This window comes from Passer domesticus, chromosome 2 (assembly GCF_036417665.1).
Source record: "Passer domesticus isolate bPasDom1 chromosome 2, bPasDom1.hap1, whole genome shotgun sequence".
Taxonomy (NCBI): Eukaryota; Metazoa; Chordata; class Aves; order Passeriformes; family Passeridae; genus Passer; species Passer domesticus.
This window is the reverse complement of record NC_087475.1, coordinates 123,444,404-123,463,571: the sequence shown is the minus strand read 5'-3', so window position 1 is coordinate 123,463,571 and position 19,168 is coordinate 123,444,404. Positions and strand designations below refer to the sequence as shown.

The 19,168-nt window shown below is 41.6% G+C and overlaps 1 protein-coding gene across 5 annotated transcripts in view; it reads right to left on the bottom strand.

Annotated features, from left to right (window-relative positions):
• GABRR3 (gamma-aminobutyric acid type A receptor subunit rho3) overlaps nt 1–18,528 on the bottom strand; it is a 47,884-nt gene extending 29,356 nt beyond the window's left edge. For 2 of the 5 annotated variants that reach the window (XR_010357076.1, XM_064411094.1), the window contains exons 1-5: nt 18,392–18,528; nt 11,244–11,368; nt 10,121–10,244; nt 5,621–6,281; nt 2,201–2,328 (exon numbers count right to left, since the gene is read on the bottom strand). The gene's annotated coding sequence lies outside the window, so the exon portion shown is untranslated. Of the gene's footprint in view, nt 1–2,200; nt 2,329–5,620; nt 6,282–6,411; nt 6,655–6,690; nt 7,242–10,120; nt 10,245–11,243; nt 11,369–18,391 lie in introns of those variants that run through there. The other 3 variants (XM_064411092.1, XM_064411093.1, XM_064411091.1) reach the window with 3 other exon arrangements.
• Nucleotides 18,529–19,168: the final 640 nt, after the last annotated feature.

Genomic DNA, 19,168 nt, shown 5'->3' with positions numbered 1-19,168 from the left:
TCTCTTTTTTATCTAAAAATCAGAGACTTGAAACTGAAAGATCAGGAAATGGAAATACCCCACCTCTATCTAACAGCTGGAGGAGTAATTTGGGTCTCCGATTAGGGAGCTTCTTCTTAAGTAAGACAAACCCAGGAATAAAACCAAGCCCAACACCGTGTCTGCTGAGACTATGAGCACCTACACACCCTGGCACAAACACCCTGTCATGTGGGCATCTGCATCCTCAGAAGCTCCCTGATATTTCCATTAACTTCACCTGGGCCAAGAAATAATTCTTAGGTGTGGGTGATTTCCAGGTGGAGGTTACCAATGGATAGATAATTCCCACTGTTAGATTGAACTGGGTCTAAGATCAAATGCTCCCAACTCCACTTTCCACCTCATTCAGCTGTTTTATAGTTTAATCCTTTCCTGTTCAGCAAATTTAGGGAGGACCATTTGCAGCCTGGCCTAGGGACAGTCAGGAGTGCTTCTGGGGTATTCCCAGGGTGGAGTTTCCAGACATGGAAAACATGAGCTGCAGTTAATAAAACCTGTAACAGGTTCCATTAATTTGCACTATCATTTGGTTGGGAAGAGGAAAATAAGGCATTAACTCTAATGAGAATTTATTTCAGGTGGAGATAAATACAAGTTCCTGAGCCAGTCTGGTCAAGTTCCCTACTGTCACCCAACCTACATACATCCAAGTATTAGCCCACTGATTAAATTACATGTAAGAAAAAATCCAAGGGTCTTTGGGTCCTCTTCTTTCTCCACCCAAGCACAGACCCAAGAGTAGCAGCAAATTAAATAAAAAGCAAACAAAACTGGAGGCTGTGTGATAAATATGTCACCACATTTCTGCATGTCGGGCTACCTGCACATCCATCAGAGTTAACTCATTTCCAACCATTTTCCTCAGCTATAAAAACATTTCTATCCTGTCTTCCCTGCTAATTCTAGTTCCCATTGTTTCCAGATACTGTGGAGAAAGACGTGTTTTGGATGTTAATATAATCCCTAGCTGAAACTACTGGCTGCTATCCCCACTAAGCAGGAGACATGGAATGGGGAGAGAGAGGATGTTCTGGGCGTTGAGGTTTATCCCCCAAGAGCTCTGTAGGGTACCTGTGGTTACATCATGTCATGCTAATGTAGAAACGTGATGATTTTGTGTGCTGACCTCAAGGAACTCAAATGAGTCCATTAGAAATAAATAAGCAAAAAATTGCTTTGTGGATTTATTTTCCAGCTGGGAAAGGGAGCACTTAGAAGTGCTGCTGCTCCAGAGACGTGGCTTTGCAGGGTGACTGGCATGTCCCTGGCCAAGCTGCACATGGATGTCCCTCCCCCCAGGAGAGAGGAGTCTTTAACAGAGACAGGAAATTAGAGGCTGCTTTCATCGAGCTATCAGCACCCTGCTGCTTTATTACTCCGGGCTGTAGCAGCAACTTCACCACTAAGCTGTGCTGTTGAAAAGACTGCTCCATGGGGAATTTCCAAAACACGCTGAATGCTCCTTTGACTATCCCTGCAAAAAATCAGCTTTAATTCAACAAAATAACTAACTAAATAAATAAAAGGAGAAAGGGCTGCATGCACTGACATATTCCACCACCTTCACCCATCTAATGTCATAAATATACCTTGGGAGGCCTTGCCTAAGCACACTGAAAATCTAAGCACTATCCCTCTGTCCTATGGCATATTTCCAGGAACAGCCTAGCCCACACACATGGAGGGGTGCCTCTCCTGCAGAGGGGAATCAAAACCACTTTCACTGATGGGCATAAATATCAGTGAGGGCAAACCCACAGCAACAGGGTTTCTTAATGCTGGACCTGTTTTCATTTCCTCTGGGGAAGGGAGCATTACATAGAGCAGATTATACCACCACTATAAATTACCATTAAGAAAACAGGTTAATCTCCTAAGCATTTGTCAGTAATAAATTCCGAAAAGATCCCTCTCTGGAGAAGAATAAAAACAAGATTTGCTTATTTGGCAAGTTGCTGATCAGTTCTTGTGTTTAGACACAGACCACTGTCTCTTTGCTATCAGTAAAATTATTTCTTTAAAATAATCTGTAGCCTATTCAAAGTTTTCCATGCTTATCTTCCCGGGACTAAACCTGGCACATGGTAACAGTGCATCAGCTCATTGAACAGTTTGCAAACAAGCAAGCAAGGAAAAGAAGCAAAGGTGAACACACCACCTGGTTTCAGAAGAGGAGATGCCTTCTTTTAGTCAGCAAAATAAAACATTCCTTCTGGTAACTGCAATCTGGAGCTACAGACCCCTCTCCACCACAGATCACAGAGCAAAGCAGATTGACAACAGCTACTGCAAAAACAAAAACAGAAGAATAGCAGGGATGAAGACATGCTTTAGAGACTCGAATTTTGCAGAAAATCTGATCTCACCTAGCGGCCATTTTAAACATATGGAGATGAAAAGACCACAGCACATTAGCACTTTTCAATCTATTAAAAACAAATTAGCTGCAGTGGGAAGAGATGCAATGTGGAATGGGAAGTGTAGGTTTACGTGGAAGTATTCTTTTACTCTCCTAATCAGAGACTGAAATACAAGGAAGAAAACATTAATAAGTCTCCTAAGAGGCACTCACAAACAACCAGCAAATCACAGAAAGCAGATTAACCACATCCATGGCTCTGAGAGTGTGAATGCAATACAGCAGCACAGGAATAGGCAGCATTCTGCTTTTCTATGGTAACAGACTCAGCGCAGAGCACTCACCATTTATATCGTGGTGACTTACAAAATTAATGTTAGAATTAAGGACAGTTTGTCCTGCTTGTATTAACACAAATGACAAACCATGTTTTAGGAATTAAGATAACCATTCACTTTTCCAAAAAGGATGAAGTGGGAGGAAAGCAGAGACTGGAAAAGATGATTCCAGTTCACAGATCTCGGAACAGAGCAAGTGCCTTTTCTTCTCATTACAGAACAACCAGCTGTTATTTTTCACTAAGGTAAAGGGCAGTTCATTAAAAAGTAAAGGTCATCTAAACAATTTCCTGAACACAGCTCTCGTGTGATGAGGTCTCCTTGGGTGTCCAAGAATCCAGTCACAAACAGGGCATGGAACCTGTACAAAGTCTGCAGCTTTGAGAGCAGAGCTGGATAGTTTTGACTAAAATGGCCAAAGACTGGAGACAAAATTCAACTCCTGAGCCTTTACAGTTTCTTACTGTCTCTGTCCACTGCCTATCCATCCAAGGGAGTGTTTTAAAACTGTAGTGCACGATCCTCACAAGACTATAATCCACCAAAGGCAGGCACATATTTTCCCATATAAAACAGCCTCTAAATACCAGGCTGGAACAGATTACTCTGTTTGGCACAAAGGTCTTTTCTGCTTTTTCTTCAATTTACAAAACTCAGGCTTCTGTTTGCTCTGGAGCTGTGTTGGCTACACACTTTTTTTGTACAATCAGACATTTGGTTGGAAAGAGTGACAAGAAAAACAAAGAAAAACCACACATTTCCCCTAGCTCTTTGCATTCCCCACTTCCAGAGTCTCTAAACCAGGGATTCTTTCCCTTTCATCATTCTGCCCTGGACAGAACAATCACTGAATTAATTTCATCCCTAAATCCCTTTACTTAGCTTCTAAAGCAACAACCTTGAAAGTAGAACAATCAGTTTTGCTGCCTCTGGTTAAGGAACATCTGCATATTGAGGGTGATCTCTAAAAAAACAAGCAGCCACATTTTATCCAGATTTACACTTCCCACAGCCTCAGTGGCAGAAAAATTTGCCTTTCTACCATCTCACACTGACCACAGGTCACAGACCACAGCTATCCTACTCCTGCATGTATGTCCTTTCTTTCCCAGGAGCAGTTTCTAGAGCTTGCTTTTTTTATTTCTGTAGGATTAAAAAAAAAAAAAAACAAAAAAAAACAAAAAAAAAAAAAACACCAAAACAATCTTTTAGCCTCTTTCCCAAGTCAGAAAGGATCAAGGGGCTGACCCTTAAGCCTGAGCAATTCTCAGAAAGCAAGTGTTTGCAGCAGCCCAGTGTATCCCCAGGAAGAAGGCTACTTTGCCATATGCATGGCCTCAACACTGTGCTTCAATCCCAAAAGCAATGTACGGTGCATGGAATTATTTTTTTCCCCTGATTTCCCTGGCATTCTGGTCAACAGCAGAGTCTCTCTTCAGTGCTTATCAGTCAGATCCTAATTGCTACCTGAAGTTCTTTTAGCTCATTTCCCCCCACAGACCGAAACAAAACAATTCAGCAAGTGTTTACTCTTTTCTTGCTGCCAAGCTGATGTTTATTAAGTGCTTTCTCCAGCATTCCCTGTTTGCTGCCCAGGAATCAGCAATACATCTCTGATGGGAACTAATTTATGAAATGTACTGCATTTCTACAAAGCTCCTTTTCTGTCACCAATGAACATAAGGAGAAAAAAAATTGTTGAATAGTGGGGAGAAAAAAGTGCCTTTCAGCTTTGGCACTGCAAACTTTTTCCACCTTACAGTGAAAATAGAGACAGATTTATTGATTAAAGTCTGATCTCTACAGGTCGCAGAACAGCTTCAAAAGCCATCAGGCACAACTCTCAGTGGCTGTTTTCCAGGCTTTTCTTTTCCACTGATATCTTCCAGAGAAACATATGTTAACATCACAGAGCAGGTGCTCATTTCAAAGTGGGAAGCCAATTTTTATTGCATGAATTGTAGTCCTAAGTAAATACATATTTAAGTTTACATATATTTGAGATTTAAGAGGAGGTAAATGCATTTGGGTTTTCTAAGGCTTTAAAACTTCTGTTTTCCTAGTGGCTGACAAAATAATGTAGTTCTAAATCAATAAACATCTGAACAATTCATGTTAAAATCTTGAAGGAGAGAGAAGCTGAGTGATGGAACAGCAGCAGAGAAGGCTGGTTGGAAACCTGCTGCAATAGAATCACTGAATGGTTTGGGTTGAAAGTGACCTTAAAGACAATCTCATTCCAGCCCTCTGCCATGGGCAGGGACTCCTCCCACTAGAACAGGTTTCCAAAACTCCATCCAACCTGGCCTTGAGCACTTCCAAGAATGGGAAGCCCAGCTTCCCCGAGCAACCCATTCCAGTGTGGTCCCCATGCTCACAGGAACAATTTCTTCCTGAAGCTCCAGCACTTGCCCAAACTCTTGTGCTCCTGTTCATAATTTCCCTGTTAAGATAAAGCCCTACAAATGTCTGGGCTTGGAGACACAATGCAGGTATGGTGGCTGTGCCATGTTCCATCCTTAAAAGATACATAAAAGTATCTGAGAACAGCTGAAATCCTCAACAAAATGGAGCACCTGCACTGCAAGATCACCCTGCTGTGATGCCTTCAGTGCAGAAATCCTGATCTGGTAATTGCCTTCAGATGCAAGAAAAGCTGAGGGGGATTCTGAAATGTGTCGACATGGATTTCTCTAAGACAAAAAAAGTCACCCAGAGAAATCCAAAGTGACAGGTCTCCCAGCTCTATCTCCCCATCCTTGGATGCTGACAAGACACACTAACTCCTTTTGCCCCTTTTTTATTTTTGTGGGGGAAAAGCCCCAAGGCTGCTCACTGTTTCACAAACCCTTCTGTTGTCCACAAAAATCAAATTCCCTACCTGGTGTGCAACACACCAATGATTCCACACCGACATTGGTGTTTACCTCAGGGCTATACAAGCCTGGCTGCTCCCAGGTATTCCAGAAATCCAGCACCCAGGCTATCAAAACTTTTCAGAATTTATGCATATTAGCAAACAAAGGAATTAATGTTTACAAGTTATATAGTTCTCTTATTAATTAGCATTCTGTCTTCTCTCGGTTAATGATTCTCTCGCTTCCGATGCTAATTAGTCCATGTGTTCAGCCTTTCCCTTCTTTTGGGTCGGTGGTCCCAGAGTCAGTGGTCACGATCTGCCCTTGACGGGATTACCTTTTATGCAGCTTGAGCTGATTTCAGCACAATTGCCGAGTTGGCTTTATTGTTTTTTTCCTTATCTCATGGGTTCTGCCAAGTGTCCCTGCGGCCTGTAAATTCTGCATTCTCTGAATCCGCTGTCAGACATCCTTCTTCCCGAGCTTTAACCTCCCCCTGTATCTCAGAGCATTAAAACACGCCGAGCCCAAAAACCTAAAGAAGGCAGTTCTACCGACAATTCATTTGTCTTTCTAACACCTGCTCGGCGCTTGTTGGCTGCTCTGTTTCACGGATTAAATCTCATTTCTTGTTGAGTCAGGCTTGAAAGTTTCCAAAGATCGAACATCGACGAGCATCCCTTCCTTAAAAAAAAAAAAAAAAAAAAAAAAAAAAAAAAAAAAAAAAAAAAAAATTAATTAATTAATTTTTTTTTTTTTTTTTACGTGTTCCACGTTTTGCAACACTTTTCCACTAAAACGCGGCTAAACCCACACAGGAGCGCCGTGAGGGAGCGCGTCCCTGCCGCGCCGACATGGCGGCCGTTCCCTGCCCGCGGCCGCGAGATGGCAGCGCCCGCCGCCCCAGCCGCAGCCCCGCGGCAGCCGCGGCCCGGGGCTCCCTCCGGGAGATGAGGATGAGGGCGGAGGGGAGGCCCTGTCCCGCCCGCGGCTCCGCTGGGCAGGGTGGTGAGGGGCGTGAGGGGCGAGGAGGGAAGGGGAGAAGGAGAGAAAATGGCCGCCGCAGGGAGGGGAGGGCGGCCCCGCGGCGCACCTGAGGGAGGGCGGTGTGGGGCGAAAGGCCGGCGAGCAGCGAGTGTGAGATGATAAAAAGTGAAGGGGGCAGCAGAAGGTGATTCTCACAAAAAATGTGGTTGTGAGGCTGGCTAAATATCCAAGACGATCCAACAGGTTCCCACTTCAGGAGTCCGTGTCCAGCAGCCTGCTGTTCTTCAGTAGAGCATCTTCCCTGATGCTCCCTACAAAGGCTGACTTCCAGCCCCTTAGCACAAGAATAAAACATTGTGGCTGTAATCTCAATTCCTTCAGTAATCCTTGCTGTATTTAATGGTGTGAGAGACCACTGGAAGTCATTTAAAATTGAAATAAAGATAGCAGCTTCGTAAAGTATGACAAGAAGACAGGGAAACCATTGGCCTTACTGGAAATGAGACCTCTAGGAAAAGGTGAAGGCATTCATTAATAAGAAATGAGCACACACACACGCACATCTTCTCCCCAAATAATTCAGTATCGGGAATAGCCCGTTTACTTTATGTGCATTAAGAACGTTTCAGTTCATAGTACAGAGGAGGAATGTGCTTAGGAAAGGTGCTCCTGGCAGCAGCCTGAAGCAGCAGCATCCATAGGAGCCTGCAGCTGGAGCTCCACATCCCAGAGCAGGGATAAACACCTCCCTACTTGTATTAGTCCTGAGAACGCTGCTGCCACCACCTCTTCCTGCCATTCTTTGTGCTTTTTTCATCCTTACTTACTTGGGGTTGCTTGTATTGGAGACCTTTCATATTTTAATTATTGGCTGCAAGAGGTCCCAGTTTCTCTGAGTCCTTGTAGTTCACGTTGCACGTAGGGTGACAGAGGCCCAGCCCAGATGCTGGGTTGTGCCATCAGGCTCCAACACATCCTCCACAATTGTATAAGCTGACCCAGACACGGTGTCCTAGTACCGTATGGCCCCTGCCAGGTTACATAAGGTGACACACCATCTGTACTGACATCTGTGACCTGCTGCAGGTGGCATCACTGCAGCACATGTTGAGAAGGGGAGGAGGCTCCTTACAGCCCATGTCTTTTTTCCCCCACTTTTAATCTGATCACCTTAGCACAAGGCATCCCTAGCAACTCCGTAATGGCCTTTGTCTGTCACCAATACTAGCAGGAGTGATATATGAGATATATGTATGGTGGAAATAAACACTACAGATTTTTCTGATGTGAAAATAATTTGAGGGCAAACATAGTAGGCATTTTGCCCCCAAATTTCAGAAGTTCTTAAGTGCGAAAATTTTTCAGGTAAGAAATGCTGTTTTGCTTGCTTCCTACTTTGTGAGTCCTGAGTGGTCATGTTTAAGACTAAGATTTTCCACTAGAGTGGAAAAGGAAGAATGAAAAAACAAGAGTAAACAAAGTTTTATTTCACAGGGAGTGTGGGTCTGCCAAGTATTACATTATAGCCTGTTCCAGACCCACAGTGTTGAGAAAGGAAGGTGATAAATTTGCTAGGTGTTCCTGTAGCAGTCACCATAGTGTGTGGACTTGGAGAATATGAAGAGAAGGAAAAAGAAATGTTTGGGAAATGCAGAGGTACTCCAGCACCCTGAGATGGCAGGAATGAGATGAATACTGCTCTGATGGAGGAATGCACGTGCAAACTCTGGCTGAGACATTTCCAGAAGTATGAGCTAGTGCAGACCTTACATTGAGTCCTGGTGAAAAATAAGGGTAATTTTTAAAGGCTTTATGCCTCTTTTCAATAAACACTGAGTTGATTAAAGCCTGTAGCAAAGCCCTGGGTTTCACAGGCTCAGGGATTCGGCACCTAAGAAACCTCTCCAGTATTTCTGAAGCTGATCTTTTTCTTCCTGTAACAAAGGAGCTTCTCTAAGCACACGGAGGACAAGAGCTGTTATCCATGCCCACCGCTGTGTAACTCACTCGATCAGCCCCAGGCAGCAGGAGATATCTCCCAGCCCCAGGGCAGGCAGAGTCTCCAACACACCAGAGTTAAAATCAGCACCTTCAATCCACTCGCAGCCCCTCACAGCGTCTCACAAGCATGCTCCTTGCACTGATGGATGACTGGGGGGTGTGGGTGCCTCCCACCAGTGGTGACAACGAGGGGTTTTATTCATAGGTGGTTTTATGACAAAAAAAAATCACACTGAAAATGCGTGTGGTGAGAGCATCCCCGTCTGCATCGTGTGAATGTCTCCCCGCTGCGCCCCGAGAGCTCTGAGCAGGAGGCAAGAAGCTCAGGGCTCCAGTTTGCAATTTGTGAAATGTCAGGGAAAACAAAAGCTGATTCTGATTGTCTCACTGAAAAAAAAGAAAAATCTCTTTTCTGCCATTCACAGTGCTGCTTCTACCTCTTTGTTTTTCAGGCTGCAGATCAAGGTGTTCAGCAATAGAGAGAAGGGCAGTGTAGAGTCCAGCATATCACAATTCAAAGAGAGAGACAGGGTCAGTTATTAGACCCTGGGCAGCCTGCAGGGCTTTCAGCATCGGGAAAGGAAAGCTGTTTGAAAAGCTACTTTCTCTCCTGCAGCACTAAGTGAAAATGCATAATTTGTGGTTTTTAGGGTATTTGTAGTTGAGAGCATTGGGCAAACATTAACTGCTTGGTGTCCACAGTGTTTCCAGCCCTTCTGTTGTCAGTTCCCTGATCCTGCAGAATCTTAATTCCAGTTTGTATCAAACCAGTGTAAAAAATGTGTATATTAACACAAATATTACTTCTAGAAGGCAGCTATATCACTACTGTTAAATACTTTTCCTTACTAAACTCTAGATCAGTTATGCTTTGACATGAATCCTTATCCATAGGAGGAAAAAAATAGTTTAGAAAGATTGTACATCACCTAAAGTCAGCCTGAAAGTGCAACTATGCAAATTGAAGTAAAAAGCAGTCATGAAGCTTAACATCCACTGGCAATGATTCACACTTCTGTTTACACTTTGAAAATCCTCTTTGCCTTAAATTTTCTCTTGGGGACGTGTGTTTTTACAAGACAAATTCTCACTTTCATCTTCTCCTGCCCGGAACAGAGCTACTCAAGTAAAGGCTGTAACTCTCAGCAAACCCTACCAAGTATAGGAAAGGATTAGGTAGGGGTGGTGCTATTTGCCTTGTCATCACTGAAAATAATGCATTTTCATTACACTGGGATATCCTGCTTTTTAAAGATCTTACACAAGACAAAGGGATGATTTGTACCATGCAGGTAAGAGAATTCAAATTAAAATAGGCACTATAGGTCAAGATCAACAACAGTCATGCTGAAGTAAAAGCTCGTGAATCATCTCCAGTGCGTCTTACACAGTGTCAAAACAAAACAACTTTTCTTTCTCTCTCTTTTTTATTTAATGAAGACAGAGTAGCTGTTATTAATGTAAAAATTCAAGAGAAAAACAGAAGAAGAGAATTCAATAAAAGAAACAGAAGAATCATCAAAAATCCATTTTACCTTCTCTGCTGATGGTGGGAGGCTTTAAAACATCCCCTAAGACCCAAAACAGCATTCTGGCTGCTGGCTTTCATTTCACAACAGATGTAAAATTCTTCTTTAGCCCACTGGGTTGAGTAACAGACTGTAAGGAGAAAGGGCAGAAAACAAGTGCAAACACACTTTGAGTAAATGGGTACATACATGCCCAGTAGATTCAAGTATGTCAGGCCAAACCCATTTCCTATTTTCTTTAATACTGAGTTTTAGAGATAAAACACAATAGTTTTTGATTTTTATTGGAGTAGTAGAAGGCAAGTGATTTTCTTCATGTCCTCAAAGCCCCTTTGTCTTAAAAGTATTGATAAAAATTAGTCTTTTGAACCCAGGTAAGTTTCAAAAAACTTTAGTTAAGGACCAGCAGCAAGTCAAGATCAAGCTCAAAAACAGAAAATACAGTTTTCATCAAAAGGAAAAGCCTTTCTGGAGGCTTAACTGGGCTGATGGAAGAGACTGTTCTCTCAGAAGTATCTGATATTAAAGGGTTTCCATCATGAAATGAGTTGTTAAATAAACAAAATAACAACACCTTTTCTAAAATTATTTGCTGTAGGGATTAAAAAAAATAAAAAGAAAATTGTGTTCTCCCACAGATATCTGTTCAGCTGTGAAGGCCACTCAGGAGGAATGTGCCTCAAAAGCTAAACTTCTGATGGTTCTTCTGATAAATGGAGGAGTCCGTTTCATTCAGAATTTTTCCTAAATTTAGTCTGGCCTGCAACCAAGACACAATTTCTCCACCAGCTTCATGAGATTTCCTGCCAGTTAGTATCACAGCACACCTAATGAGCATTGAGAAGTCTGGGGCACTGTCCCCTGGAATTCTTCAGACTCCATGGTCATGCAACCACACCAAAACAACTCTTAAATTTCCACTGCAAGCTTTTGGTTCCAGTGGATTTCAGGAGGTGGAAGTGTGGGTGAAAACCCTGGGATGTTTTTGTTGTCACTGTAGGAATCACACTGATTACAAATCAGTTAAAAGAGCCATTCTGTTTTTGAATTGAAATGGAATTTTTATGCTGGATAGTGCCTGGATCCACGTGTCTTTCCCTGTGGGCTGGGGGTACCCGTGACCACTTACTTCATCCAGCAGCGTCTCCTCCTCCTCAGAGCCTTGCAGGAATCTCTGGGACAATCCTGTGACAGACTTGCTGGCACAAAGCTGCCGTTCAGCTCTTGAATGAATCATGGACCAGGCATCACCAGCTGAAATGCAAGGTACAAGAGGATGGAGAAATTGAGTCCACATCTGCTTGTACCTGCAATAATTAGACTGAGTGAAGCTAGGAGAGGCAGAATTTGAGAGGAAAAGAAACATTGTAATCAAACAGTTGGAATTGGCAGCTTTTTTGCACAGGTCACTTTTAAGAACACTTGAATTCCCTAGTTTGATGAAAGACATTTACTTCCTCTTCCTCAACTGCGGTTGAGGAGCAGGTGGCTCCCAGGCAGAGAAGGGACAAAACTCACAGGCCAGGCAGGTGTGGGACATGGAGCAGCAGACTAAAACTCTGAAGGATGAGACCCTGAAAGTTACACAACCCCTCAGCAGCTGCAGAAGCACCACTCACTCTAGAGAGGAAGCTGTTCCTTTCAATGATGAAAAGCTGGTGAGGGGAAGGAGAAGAGCCAAAGTTGCCAGTGCCCCTCTCTGTTAAACTATCACAGGACTTCTAAACCTCTGCAATTGAGAGCTTGTATCCTATTAGTACCATTATTCTTAACCACAGTGAGGTAAATAAAGCCTAAAGGTAATGCTTCCATTTTATCTCTATCTTTTTTAAATGTACTTTTAATGTCCAGGTTACTTACTGGCAAGTTCGGATGTCCACAGGACCTTAACACAAAGGAATTCTGTGTCACAAGCAAAAGAGGTAAAGAGAAAAGCTGATGAAAGGGACAGCTGTAACATGAAAATCTGGAGGATATCACAGAATAAGATGTTCTTTTTGGAGTGCATCCTTGGTACAAGCTCTGTTGGTGATAATGTTTGTTTTTAAGGTGTACTTAACTCCTGAAAGGAGTCTTGGTAGCTCTTATTTGATCAATGACTGGCCTTATGCCACAGCATCACCATGAAGAGGAGGCAGAAGTTATATTCCTTCTGAGAAAAACCACAGGTTTTTGTTTTCCTTGTTGTGAAGAGCAGAGGAGGTTCCAGTATCTCACAGTCTGGCCATCCTGGTGTCTGTACATGAGAGGATTGTTAGTTATTTTTGAAACCCCATAAAGCAGTTATTTTCTAGTAATTTGTGATCTGGTAGATATTGTTCCCAGCTTTCAGGAGGTTCAGTTTTCTACAAAGGTGTCAGTTGTGTTATGAGCTTGGTCTTTTCAACAGCTAAGGGGAAGGTAATCCATTTTGCACTTAAACTCTCCCTCCACCTTTCCATGTCCTAATGTGCCCTCCATGATTTTAAATTGCTTAATTTTCTTTGCTTACAAGTGCTCTACTTCTCTAATCTTGGAAAAATTGCCCTTCCTCACGCTCTACCTTTCTGACTTGCAATAAATTAGCTGCTGACTCCTTGACAACAAAATTGATCGTGTCTCCTCAAGCTGTCTCCGTATGTCTCAGGCAAGTTCGTGGGATCTCGTCTTTTCTGACAGCTCACGTCCTGGTTTTCCTGCAGTACCCTCCAACAGTGACTGCTAAGTGAAAGGAGACAGTTCTGGTGCTGCTTTACCTGCCAATTTCAGGAGCATTTGCTTCCCTGGCTATCAATGATGGCTTTTTATCCTATTCACTTCACAACTTGACAAATTTAAACTTTGGCAACTTCCTAATTGTTTTTTCAGTCAGTATCAATGCTCCTACTTGCTTCCCATATTTTCCAAGAGGATTTATTGCCATTAACTGTTCCATGACAGAGGCAAGTGTCTGGCTGCAAATCTGCAGTAGGGGTAGAAGAGAAGGCATTCCTAAAATTCAGCTCTTCAGCTAAACCTGTATTTAAGAGGGTTTTAAAAAGTGTTATTATCATAGCCTGGATACTCTTACCTAGTAGGATCCAGAAAATATGAAGGTGAGCAGACTACCAAAATTCCTGCTAATTAGCCCAAGCTGCCTGCAGTATGAGTGGAATATAGTCTGAAATCATTTGGCTTTAGGAGGCCTGTTAAACTTAATCAACTGTTTCATTAATTGCCTTGTCACTTTTTGACCCACAGGGATGGAGTTGCTGTTTCTGCAGATAGCAGGAATCCAGTACTAATGTCAAGTCAGCAGCTTGGACTAAAACAAGGGATACTTGGGTGGAGCACAAGGAGAACAAAGTTTGTACTGTCTGCACGTAGACCAGAGAACAATCAGGTTTTCTCAGAGGTGAGAGGCTCCACTCCTGCAAATTCAGGTTGAAAAAGTCTTTTGATTAGAGTTAGAAAAGGAGCCATGCCCAGCAAGGTTCTGTCTCCTCACCCCCTATGGAGCAATAAATCCTCTAATGCCACAGAAGTAAAAAAAACCCCAGCTTTACCAGTGCTTTTAGTACGTCCTTTCTTCTAAAAAAGACTGTAACTTGTTCAAAATTGTGTTTGCAATCAGCTTAGCAATATTCTCCCTGCTCCACATGCACGGGAATTCTCCCCCACAGCCACCCTGTGAATTCCTTGCCACTCACTGTGCAGCTCTCAGCTTCTTGAAATAGCTCCCCTGCTCCCAGCTGACATTCCCAGCCCACAGAAATCTCAGTATTCCTGTGCAGCTCCTCAACTTGGGAAATCTAGAAATAACACGTTGTTTTACTATTATCTTTGCAAGTTTAGGGGAATATTCTGGAGATAGTAAAACCAAGAGAAAACTCCTGCATGTGCAACAATGAAATTCAACAATACATAGCTGAGCTTTTTAGCTGGGCTCACTTGTCACCATGGGGTTAAGTCCCCAGGATAGCTGGTGTCTCACGTAAGGGGAGCCTGGATATTTTGGCCATAGACTTGGAAAGGTGGCTCTAATTTCAACTAAAAATACATTTGCATTCCTTCTGCCTTATTCTTAACCACACGCTTCCCTCTCACAAAGGCACAACCCTTGTGTGCTCCTTTCTCCCTTGCCCTCCTTTCTCCCAAAGTCTGGGAGCCTCGTTCCCAGCTCCCACTCTCAAGCCCCACATTTCTCCCAGATTTAAGTCCCCAAAATCATCAAAACTCAATTGATTTCTCCTTGTTTACACAAAGCCTGAGAAGATTTCAGAATTTGGGGGTTGTATTATGCAAAGTGCATTGTTGGGAAAGATGTTATATTAAAATAAAGTCACAGAATTTTATTCCATTGGCACTAAAATTTACACATTTTTTGCAATTCTTGTTTAACCAAGATAGGTATCTTTCTGAAAAGTATTTAATGACATGAAATACTAAAGTACATTGTATTGAATCACACTAAATACAATGAAGTAAACCTTGTTTATTACTAAATTAATCACAAAGTGTTCCTTTTACCCAGATTTAATCTGGACAGAATATTTTCAGATTCACTGTCTCAGAAGCTCAGTATAACACAGAATTTGCTAACTTCTGAAGAAACAAACAGGAGTATAAGGCTAGATTATCATACCTTCTTGACATTCCTTCATGCTTCACATCTTCTAGGCAGAGATGCTGGGCATCAGTTCTTTCATTTAAATTAAAAATCAAAACAAACTAAACAACCACTTCACTTTTCCCAGTGTTTGGTTTGCAAGGACTAACATATTTTGAAAAAGCTGCCTTAATGTATTGTTTTGTTGGGTTTTTGGGATTTTTTTTTTTTAAATGCTCTTGCCCTGTCAGTAATTAACAGATCCAAGTAATTTTAACTGGATAAGTTTTTCTTTCTGTTCTGTTTATTTTCTTCTATTGTACAGCCAACCTCATTCAAAGCTATTCAGTATCTTTGCAAGCTTCTAACAATAATGTTTTCTTCAGTGATTATTCTTGAAGAAGGTAATTTATATTAAATGTTCTTCAGGTCTACTTTCCTACTTTTTGTGGTTTTATGAGCTTTTTCTCAGTCATCCAGAGAGAAATGAGACATTTCTCTCTGGATGACTGAGAAAAGTCTTCAGAAAATAATATTTATTAGGATCTACAACAGGCCACACAAGGGATATAATTTTGAAACCAACAATTATAAAAGTTTTATATTAAAATATCTCTGTAAATTGTAAGTAAAGTCCATTGGGATTTTTTAAGAATGAAAATATTTTTCCTGGATAAAACATCAGTGACACTGAAAGAGCTGTGTATTGCCTCCGGGGATCCATTTGACTGAAAGCAAAGATGGGGAGTGAGCAGCTGGCTCAGATTCATTGAACAGGCTTGGAAAATCCTGCTCTTGATACAGCTGATTTTGGCAGTAGCTTGAAAAGTCTTGGTGTGATCTGGTACCTTTTATCACTGCCAGCCATGACCACAGCATTTCCATTTCCCAACTTTTTGGCAGCATTTGTAAAACCCTTGATATCTGAGAGTGCAGTTGCTGAAAGCTTGAATCAAATGCTGCAGGCACTGAAGAGTCTCCCAAGAGCACCATGTATAAAATGCAAAGTCATTATGTGTACATATCTATAAACCAAACGTGTGCTTCATCTTGCTTTTCTCCTTGGTGTTCATCTGCATCCTTCAGTACATAATTATCATTTTTGAGTGTGCATTTCCTTACCTATCAGGGTGTACCAGCTTTGGCTCTCACAATACATTTCATATTAGCTGTCCTCTATGTTTGATACATCATTTTAGGAATACAATTATTTTTTGCTGCTATCTCCACCACTTTGATTCATAAAATGAATTAAAACCATTACAACAGGAGGTAATTTATGAAACACTAAATAAGAAGCCCTCCCCCCCCAAGAGCTAAGACAAGAACAAAAGGAGTAATCATGGGTGATAATTGCATTGCCTCATTCTATTTTCTTCTGAAACCTTATTACAGCTGTCCCAAGAAAACATGCATTATGCAATCCAAGTAATGAAAGAGCAATTCTAAAAGCTATAAAAATCTAGAGTTGATCCTTCACTCCTTGGAAATGGGAAGGTAATTGCATTGGTGCGCCAATTCATGATCATCATCACTGGGTATCACTTCCAGCCTCAGACTACCAACCTCTCCCTTTCTTAAGGTGTTGGAAGAAAAAAAAACGTTCAAATATTGCAGTGACACCATTCCAGCACAAATGTGATTTTCATTCAGCATGGGTCTATGGTGAGAGAAAAATGCATGCAAGATCCAGTGGCTAAAAACTGAAAAGAAATTCTGTGGCCTGGAGCAGGAGGATTACCCCTGGTACCTTCAAGCTTTAAAATCCTTTAAACCACTACCCAAGTTAGGAAAACACTAACATCTCTCCAAGCATTCCTTCCAAGCCACAGGAAACTAGAATGAGAAGAGGATACAAATCACAAGTGGTTCCATACATGTAATTTTTTGGTGCTCCTGTGACCACATTTCATGGCACGGGAGTTACATGGCAGCAGTGGGGTTGCTCCAGAGGGTCTGATCAAAGACCAGACCTGGAAACTCTTCACTCAGCAAGCCTTGGCTTTGCAGCTACTGCAAAGACAGCAGAAGAAAATGAGAAGAAGCATTGCTGTTCACCAAGGGGAGTGAGGATAGCAAAGATAAGGGCTGAAATGCTTTCTGACTGAACTGTAACCCTGTGAAAGAAAATGTATCAACTCTGCTTGGGAGTGGATGAAGAAAGTGCTAAGAAAGGAACATGAAACAGTATCTCAGGTTATCTATTGTTATTTCTACAGGCTTTGTTGGGGGTTTTGCTGTTTTTTTTCTTCAAGATGAAATAATTAGGAGGCTAAATTTGGACACCAATCTGCCTCTTACTGCTGCTTCTGCTACTACCATGGCCCCAAGCTGATGGTACAACAGCAGGAGGCCAACAGCCAAAATGCATCAGGAACTCAGCTGACATCAACATATCTCTGCTGAATGTCTTGGTGCAGATCAGCAGTACAGATATTTAACAGTGAGTTGTCTGTGCTGCCTATGTTTAACAGGCCAGAAACAATACACCAGCATGCAGTACCATAAACATGGATTTTACAGCAGAAAGAACCAACCAGGCTCATCTCTTGAACAAGAGGAAAAACAACCCTGAATTCAGCTATTGTAAATATCCTAGCAGAAAAGGGCCATAATTATTCATTTTTACAAATAAAAATATGGACTGATAAGTATAATCCCCTCTTTGGATTAAAATTTACATTTGTTTCGTGCTGAGGTAGAAGAGTTTCAATAAATGTAGAAGTGTGTGAGAAAATGGTGTCTAGGAATTTATCTTCCTTGATGATAGATCATTATGTATATGCAAATCATCGTGCAGCGAATAGAAGTTAGAGATTATTAAAAATAAAAATAAACATGCAGTTTCTCAGTGATTTAGTGAAATGCTGTACTCTGAGTATAAGGGCAAGTGATCCCTTTATGCAAGACAGCAATACATCTCCTACCAGGCCCAAGAGATAAACAAGTCATACTCACAAAAATGTCCAAAAACTGGGGATCCAAACATGTTTTGATTTCGTGGGATTTCTTGTGAGATTTCTGTCCTGTGCCTTTAAAAGCTGGCAGTTTAGCAAAAACATCAAGCTGCATAATTTCCCACTGGCTAGAAAAAATACTGCTGATGAGCTCTCAAGTGGAACTGAGCAAAAAGCCTTATCTCATGCAAACAGTGAGATGTGTATTTTTGGGGATTTTTTTTTTTCCCCCTCTGTGTTATATAATAAGAAATCAGGTGTGTTTTCCATGGAAATACTGATTCCTCATTTCAACTGCTGGTTTTTTAAGAGCTGCCTTCAATGTATATAGTGGTTATAGGATTGAACATTAATCTATGAAAAAGGCCTCGAATTTGATTACTGCACACTCAATGCAGATTAATGAATCTGCAGATTCAGCTACACAAGATCCCTGTGCTCATCCTTCAAGCAAGGATGTTGATAAATGAAAAAATCTGGCACATTTATCCTGGACTTTTCAGGTTGTACTGCACAAACAGATCAAGTGGAGCCCAGAACAAGTGGGAGCATCCTGAACCCACCATCCCTTACAGCTCAAACCCACAGCCTTTAAAAGCAGGACATCTCTCAGCTGGTAACTGCATTTTTTTGGCCATAACAAGAACCTGTGTTCACAATGGCAGAGCCCAAAGTGATGCACAGTGAATTATGTAGAGAACTGAGAAGCCTCCCTTTGCTGTTGCTATTATGGGGTCATTTTCGTTCACTCACATGGAGGAAGAGCTGCTTTTCACTCTTCCCTTCTCTGCCCTCTCCTGTCTTTTCTGTGCTTTGTCCATCAGCAAAGGGACCTTCCTGGCTGTGCCATTTTGGAGCTGGCATTCTTAAAACCCCAGTTTGGAGATGAGAAATTTCAGGTAACACTTGGCAAATCCAGAGGATGCTGCTGGAAGCTGCTGATTGGTTCCAGTGTTCATCCATCTGCATATGGAATATAAGGAAGAGGAGTCAACTAAAGGTTTCTGAAGTTCATTATGTTTTTTATAAGTAAACAAAAATGGTATTTTTTACCCTGAAGAGTAAATTAATTTCTTCATAGTCTAAATTTTTCAGCAAGTGAGTTGAATCTGATGGGTTTTTAATGTTCTTGTAAAGCCAGGAAAATGTATTAGAAATTGCTAACATTTGTCATGTTCCTTGGGAGAATAGTTAGATACTTTGGTTAAAAAGAAACGCCACACTGATTGTTTCTCTTGAATAAATACTTTTAAGTAAATAACTGGGGCTGCTGAACAAACTAAAAATAAACAAAAGATAAATAAAATAATATTTCTGCAAGAAAATATTGTCCAAATTTAGCCAAATTTCTGCAATTTTTTCAGAAGAGAGAGGCTAAAATTATCTCCAGCTAAACCAAAGCTCTCCTATAACTTGTCATTTAGGAACTCTTTCAGTGACATGCAGGCAAAGACTGGAACTGACAATTATTTCAACAGAAAAAAAGAACAACAAAACGGAGGTTAGAAGACGCGTTATTTATTGTGCTCA